This window comes from Protopterus annectens, chromosome 1.part1, assembly GCF_019279795.1.
Source record: "Protopterus annectens isolate FY-2018-M chromosome 1.part1, PAN1.0, whole genome shotgun sequence".
NCBI lineage: Eukaryota > Metazoa > Chordata > Ceratodontiformes > Protopteridae > Protopterus > Protopterus annectens.
This window is the reverse complement of record NC_056726.1, coordinates 1,269,490,036-1,269,496,955: the sequence shown is the minus strand read 5'-3', so window position 1 is coordinate 1,269,496,955 and position 6,920 is coordinate 1,269,490,036.

Here is a 6,920-nt window from a genome sequence, read left to right as displayed (position 1 = left end):
CACCCTAATAATGGGCGATTTCAACTACTCCACCATTAACTTGGAAAACTACTCATGTACCAACTCCTTTGGTCAACGCTTTCTGGAATTCATAAATTCCAATGCCCTAGATCAAATTATCCACAGCCCCACCAGGGGCAGCAATATCCTAGTCCTAGTCATTACCACATGAGTGACATGTGTTCCACACCTGAAGTCAACTCCTCGTTGGTCAGATCCAACCATAAGCTAATCATCCTAGATATCCACATCCAGCCCCCATCCCCCATTAAGGAAATCACTGTAAAAAATTTCTCCAAAGCCAACTTCATGCTTCTTAATACAGAAGTGGCGAACTTCATGACACCAATGCAAATGGACAATACAGTTACGACTGCTGAATCCTTCACAGATGCACTCTGTAAGCACTTACACGAGTGCATGGATCATGCTAGCCCAAATAGAACGAAGATGCTATCCTCCAAAAAAAGGAAGCCAATCTGGTGGTCACCTGCCATAAACAAATTCTACAACAGAAGGAAGAAACTTTTGTAAAAGAAAGTAAAAACCCATGAGTGGAGGAGTTCCCTGGTCAGTCTCAGTAAGAAGCTGAGATCCCTTATAAGATCCTCCAAAGCTAGCTACAAAAACAAAATCGCCACTGATTCTAGGGGCAACCACAAAGCATTCTATAGCTATGTCAAGAATCTCAATGGCAACACCCAGATCTGCTCTGAGTTACAGTACAATGGCATGAAAATTACAGAACCAACTGATATTGCCAATGTCCTGGCAGATAGGTTCAGTGCTAACTTTACCCCGTCTCACCCCCTAAAGGGCCCATATCTATACAGGAAGAATGCAGAGTCCCTTTAAATCACAACTACGCAGGTAAAAGCTGCACTCTCTAAAGCCAAAAACACAGCATCTATGGGACCAGACAACATTCCAGACTGTGTTTTACACGAACTTCAGAACAAACTGCCTCCCCACCTAAGCACCATTTTCAGTCATAGTCTGACATCAGGCTTTGTGCTCACTGAATGGCACACAGCAACAGTTATCCCACTCCACAAAGGGGAAACCACCACTGATCCCGGGAGCTATTGCCCTATTAGCCTGACAAGCCTGGTCTGTAAGGCCATGGAACTTATCATTATGGAACTCATAAAGAAAGAAATTGGTAACCTCCAAACTCTGGACCTCACCCAGTTCAGGTTTGTGAAAGGCAGATCGTGCCTCCTGAACCTGATTGACTTCTTTGAGTCAGTCACCAAAGCTGTAGACGAGGGTAAGGTGGTTAACACAGTCTATCTTGACCTCGCCAAGGCTTTCGACACCATCCTCCCTTCTGGAATTATAGCTAAACTCACTAAACTACGTATTAATCCCTTCATCACAAGATGGGTTGCCAATTGGCTCACTGACAGAACCCAATCTGTAAAGGTTGCAGACTCCAAATCTGACTTCAAACCAGTGACAAGTGGAGTACCACAGGGTTCAGTCCTGTGACCTCTCCTGTTTGGTATCTACTTCTCTGAAGTACAGGCTAACACAGAAGGTCTTTGGCTAATGAAGTTCACAGATGACTGCAAACTAGGAGCCAAAGTTGAGTCCCCAAATGATGTGGACATCCTACAGAAGGACCTCACTGAGACAGATGCCTGGTGTCAGAGCCATGGCCTTAAGCTCAATGCCAAAACATGCATTGTCATCCCCTTTGGTAAAAACTCTGTACCCATGAGCTACCACATAGGCGGCAGTCTACTTAATGCCGAATGTGTGATAAGAGACCTGGGGACCCAAGTGGACAGTAGCCTCAACTTTGATAATCACATCGCCTCAGTAGTCAGGAAATCCTTCTACATGTCACACCTCATCACAAAAGGGTTCTCATCTAGGAAAAAAGAGGTCATTGTTCCCATCTACTCGACACTCATTATACCCATTATAGAGTACAACACCTTTTTTGGAATGTACCTCACAAGACATCTGCAGCAGCTGGAAAGGCCACAGAAGTACCACAGAAAGAGGATTACTGGCCTCAAACAGATGCCCTACATGGACCTTCTCAAACAACTTGTATCCCACACAAGGAAGGTTTGGATATGTTCCGTGAGAGTTTGGTAACTAGTAAGAAAGTGGACAAGGATAGGATCAACTTAATTTGTGATCTTATGGAAACGGTTCTTTTGAACAATTTCCTGAAATTTGAGGGGGAGACATTTCAGCAATGTTCTGGTGTAGCCATGGGTGCTAGGTGTGCCCCTATTTTTGCGAACTTGGTTCTCTTGACCTGGGAGAGAACTTTTATCTTTCCAACAAGATTTATGGAGAACATAATTTTGTACAACAGATTCTTAGACGACTTGCTTATTCTATGGAAGGGTGATGAACTCCAGGCAAATGAGTTCATTGATTATTTAAACCGAACCACTGGTTTTTTTGAAATTTACCTTCCAGTGGAAGAAGGATAGTATCAACTATTTGGACATAGCACTTGTCAAGGGAGAAGAAGGTCTAACTAGTTCCATATATAGGAAGGACAGTTATTCCAACTCACTCCTACATTTCAAAAGTTGCCACCCATTCCACCAGAGAAAAGGAGTGGCAAAAGGACAGATGGTGCGATTGTCCAGATTAGTTAGTGAGGAAAGTATATTCAAACAGGAGATGTTTAAGTTGATAGGTATGTTAATGGATAGGGGTTACCCGTTGAAGTTGTTGTTGAGATTGAAAAAGGAAGTGTACAAACGGAGAGGTTCTTCATATTCACCCATTTTATGGGGGGAAAATGTATTGGAAATCAACCAAGAGGGACAAAAGAAGGAAAAAGCAGGAACATGTTTTGTGTTGAAATTCAACGAGAGAAGTGAAGAAATAGTTAAGTCATTGCAAGGGATGTGGGAGTATTGTTTAAGTGATGCCACTAAGGGCATCTTGGGTGCCCATCCAAGGATTGTTTACAGTAAAGGGAACAACTTGAAAGGTATCTTGGAAAGTGAAGAAAAAAGTAGGGTATCAAGAATGTCCAAGTGTGGTCATTGCAGAAGCTGCAGGTACATAGCAGAAGGTTCCTACGTGTGTGTTAAAGGGTGGGGGTATTCTTTGCCTTGCCCTGGGAAATGTAACTGCAACACAAAGAACATAGTTTACGTGGGCTTGTGTGTTACCTGTGAAGCATTTTACATAGGCATGACCACTCGTAGGCTACGTGACAGGATGGTGGAACATCTAAGAGCTATCAAAAACAAGGACTCCCACAATGCACTTTACATTCATAGCACCAATTGTAAGGAATTTAAAAAGCTTGTGTTTTTTGTAATAGACAGAGTAATGTTAGAGCAGGGGGGTGGTATAGGAAACAGGGTAGCATTATTAGAAACTATGTGGCAGTTTAGACTAAATGCCACTAGATACCCTGGTATCAATGACTACATTTCAATAAAACCAGTTTTGAAACTCAAGGCTAGTATCATATAACACACAATACAATTTCATTAACAATTACACAACTTATAGAATAAAATCAAATCAAATGAAATTAAACAAAACAAATTAAATTTAATGAAATATTAGTATTGTACATAAGGAATGTGTTTATTATTATTGTGAAAAACTATTTTACTAGGTATTGTAGTGTGTATTTTATACATATATATGTACATTTCATTCTTAATAGACAAGTGAACTTGTTTTTTGAGAATTTTAAATGAGTTTTAGAGTTGTATTGTTTAACATTGATTAATTAGTTGATCAATGGGAGTAGTTAATTGTTTTATTGAGTAATGTGATGATGTCACTAAGTTTAACAGAGTATAAAATGAGTATGGTTTTTGTAATACACTGACTCTGAGGAAGCCATTTATGGTGAAAGCGCTTAGTCGGTGGAATAAAAGAATTTTCTTCCAAGGCTTGGTTTTGTGGCAGGTGTTTCTGAGGTTGTGATCGTGTTGTGGTGTTACTTTATTTACATATTTAGCCTCTAGTGATGCGTAATACTCTATTTCCATTGGTCTTTATGCACATCTTATTTCAACAGGCTGTTTGATTGATTGGACAGTTTTTTAACTAGCATGTTACGTTCAGCATGATTTTAAATATCTATATCTATATCTATATATATATATATATATATATATATATATGTGCATATATGTATATGTGTATATATGTATATGTATGTATATATATATATATATATGTGTGTGTGTGTGTGTGTGTGTGTGTGTGTGTGTGTATATTTATATATATATATAGATATATAGATATATAGATATACAGATATATATATATATATATATATATATCAATCATATATATATATATATATATATATATATATATATATATCTATATATCTATATATATATATCTATATATATGTATAAATAATGATTGACTTCAACAATTGGCTAAGCTTCTAGTGTCATTCAAAGGGGATCCAGTATCTGTCTGCCTGGGACGACATGATCGACAAACCACAATGCTTTGCCAGAGATAGTCTGCACCTGTCACCCACGCGATTCAGGTTACTGGCTAAACTCTTGCCACCCCTATAGTGCCTATTTTAGGTAATGTTCAAAGGACAAAACACCACCGTAACAGATACAAGCATGCAAAATATGAAGGTAATGCTACTCAATGCTGTAAGTCTAAACCTCAAAATGCACTCTCTCGAGGCACTCCTAATAATGGAGAACATAGATATCTGTGCAGTAACTGAGACCTGGTTTGAGGCTCCAGAGAGCACCCCTGCAATACCAGGTTGCAACTCTTAGCACACTTTGGGCCACCAAACCAAGACCGAAACACTAAAGGTGGAGGAGTGTCCATATTCACCAAGGATATTCACACCTCCAGGGTAGTTGCCCAAAACAATGCATCTGAAATTCTCCAGGTGCAACTAACACTAAGTAAGACTGCAATTCAAATTGTAGCTTGCTACAGATCCCCCACCATGCCCCAAGATTCTCACTACACCTTTTTAAACATACTGGGAAATATTAAGATACAACCTACCACCCTAATACTGGGTGATTTCAACTACCCTGCCATTATCTGGGAAAATTACTAGGGTACAAACACCTTTTCCCAACGGTTCTTGGAATTCATAAATTCCAACACCCTGGATCAACTAATCCATTGTCCCACCAGGGGCACCAATATCCTAGACCTGGTCATTAAAAACATGGGAGATAGATACTCCACACCAGTGGTCTCCCCCTCACTGGTCAGGTGTTACCATAAGCAAATCACCCTTGACATCCACATCCCACCCCCATTCCCAGTCAGGAAACCTCCATAAAAAACTTCTCCAGAGCCAACTTCATGCTAGTCAAGTCTGAAATAACAAACTTCATGACACCCATGCAGGTGGGATCTGAAAGTTTGACTTCTGAATCCTACACTGTAGGAGCACATCTACTCATGCATGAATTGTGCCATCCTAAATAGAACCAAGACGCTGTCCTCCAAAAAAAGGAAGCCAATCTGCTGGTCCCCTGCTATAAACAAACAATACAACAGAAGAAAGAAACTGTTGCAGAAAAGAGGAAAATCCCAGGATGCAAAGAACTCCCTTATCAGCCTTGGTAAGAAGCTGAGATCCCACAGAAAATCCTCCAAAGCTAGTTATGAAAATAAAATAGCCAAAAATTCCAAAGGCAATCGCAAGGCATTCTATAGTTATGCCAAGAATCTAAATGGCAATGCTCAGATATGCTGTGAGCTACAACAGAATGGCATTAAATATACTGATCCCAAGGATATTGCCAATATCCTGGCACATCGATTTAGTGCCAACTTCACCTCCCCTCTCACCCATGAAGGGTCCATCTCAATACCAAAATATTGCCAAATTCCAGTAATAATGGCCACACAGGTAGAAACCACACTCTCCAAAGCTAACAATACACCATCCATGGGACCAGATGACATCCCGAGCCATGTACTACATGAACTACAAAATTAACTGGCATCTCACCTTAGTGTCATGTTTAATCATAGCCTCACCTCAGGCTTTGTGCCCACTGAGTGGCGCACAGCTACAGTTATCCCACTCCATAAGGGGCGATCAACCTTGGATCCCAGGAACTACCATCCCATCAGTCTGATGAGCCTGATCTGCAAGGGCATGGAATGCATTATCATGGAACTTATAAACAAAAACATTGAAACCTTCAAACACTGGACCCCATGGAGTTTGGGTTCGTGAAGGGCCGATCTTGTCTCCTGAACCTGATTGACTTCTTCGAATCAGTCTCCAGAGCTGTGGACAATGGTAAGGTGGTCCTCACAGCCTATCTGCACCTCACTAATGCCTTTGACACCATCCCCCACTCTGAAATCATAGATAATCTTACCAAGCTGGGCATAAATCCCTACGTTACTTGATGGGTTGCAAACTGGCTTACTGACATAACCCAGCCTGTAAAAGTAGCCAACTCCAATTCCAGCTTCAGTGACAAGTGGAGTACCTCAGGGTTCAGTCCTTGGACTGCTCTTGTTTGGCATCTACTTCTCTGAAGGGACTCTGGCTAACAAAGTTCTCAGATGACTGCAAACTGGGAGCCATTATTGAATCCCCAAATGATGTGGATATTCTACAAAAAGGCCTTACAGAAACAGATGCTTGGTGCCAGAGCCATGAGCTAAATCTTAATGCCAAGAAATGTATAGTTATCCCTTTTGGGAAAAAACATGTAGCCATTAATTACCACATAGGTGGCAGTACACTAAACATGAAAAGTGTGATGAGAGACTTAGGGACACAGGTGGACAGTGGTCTCAACTTCGAGAACCACATCGCCACAGCAGTCAGGAAATCCTTCTATGTGACACACCTCATCATTAAGGGCTTTTCATCCAGAAAAAGGAGGTCATTGTCCCACTGTACTCATCCCTCATTAGACCCATTATAGAGGACAATGCCCTGTTTG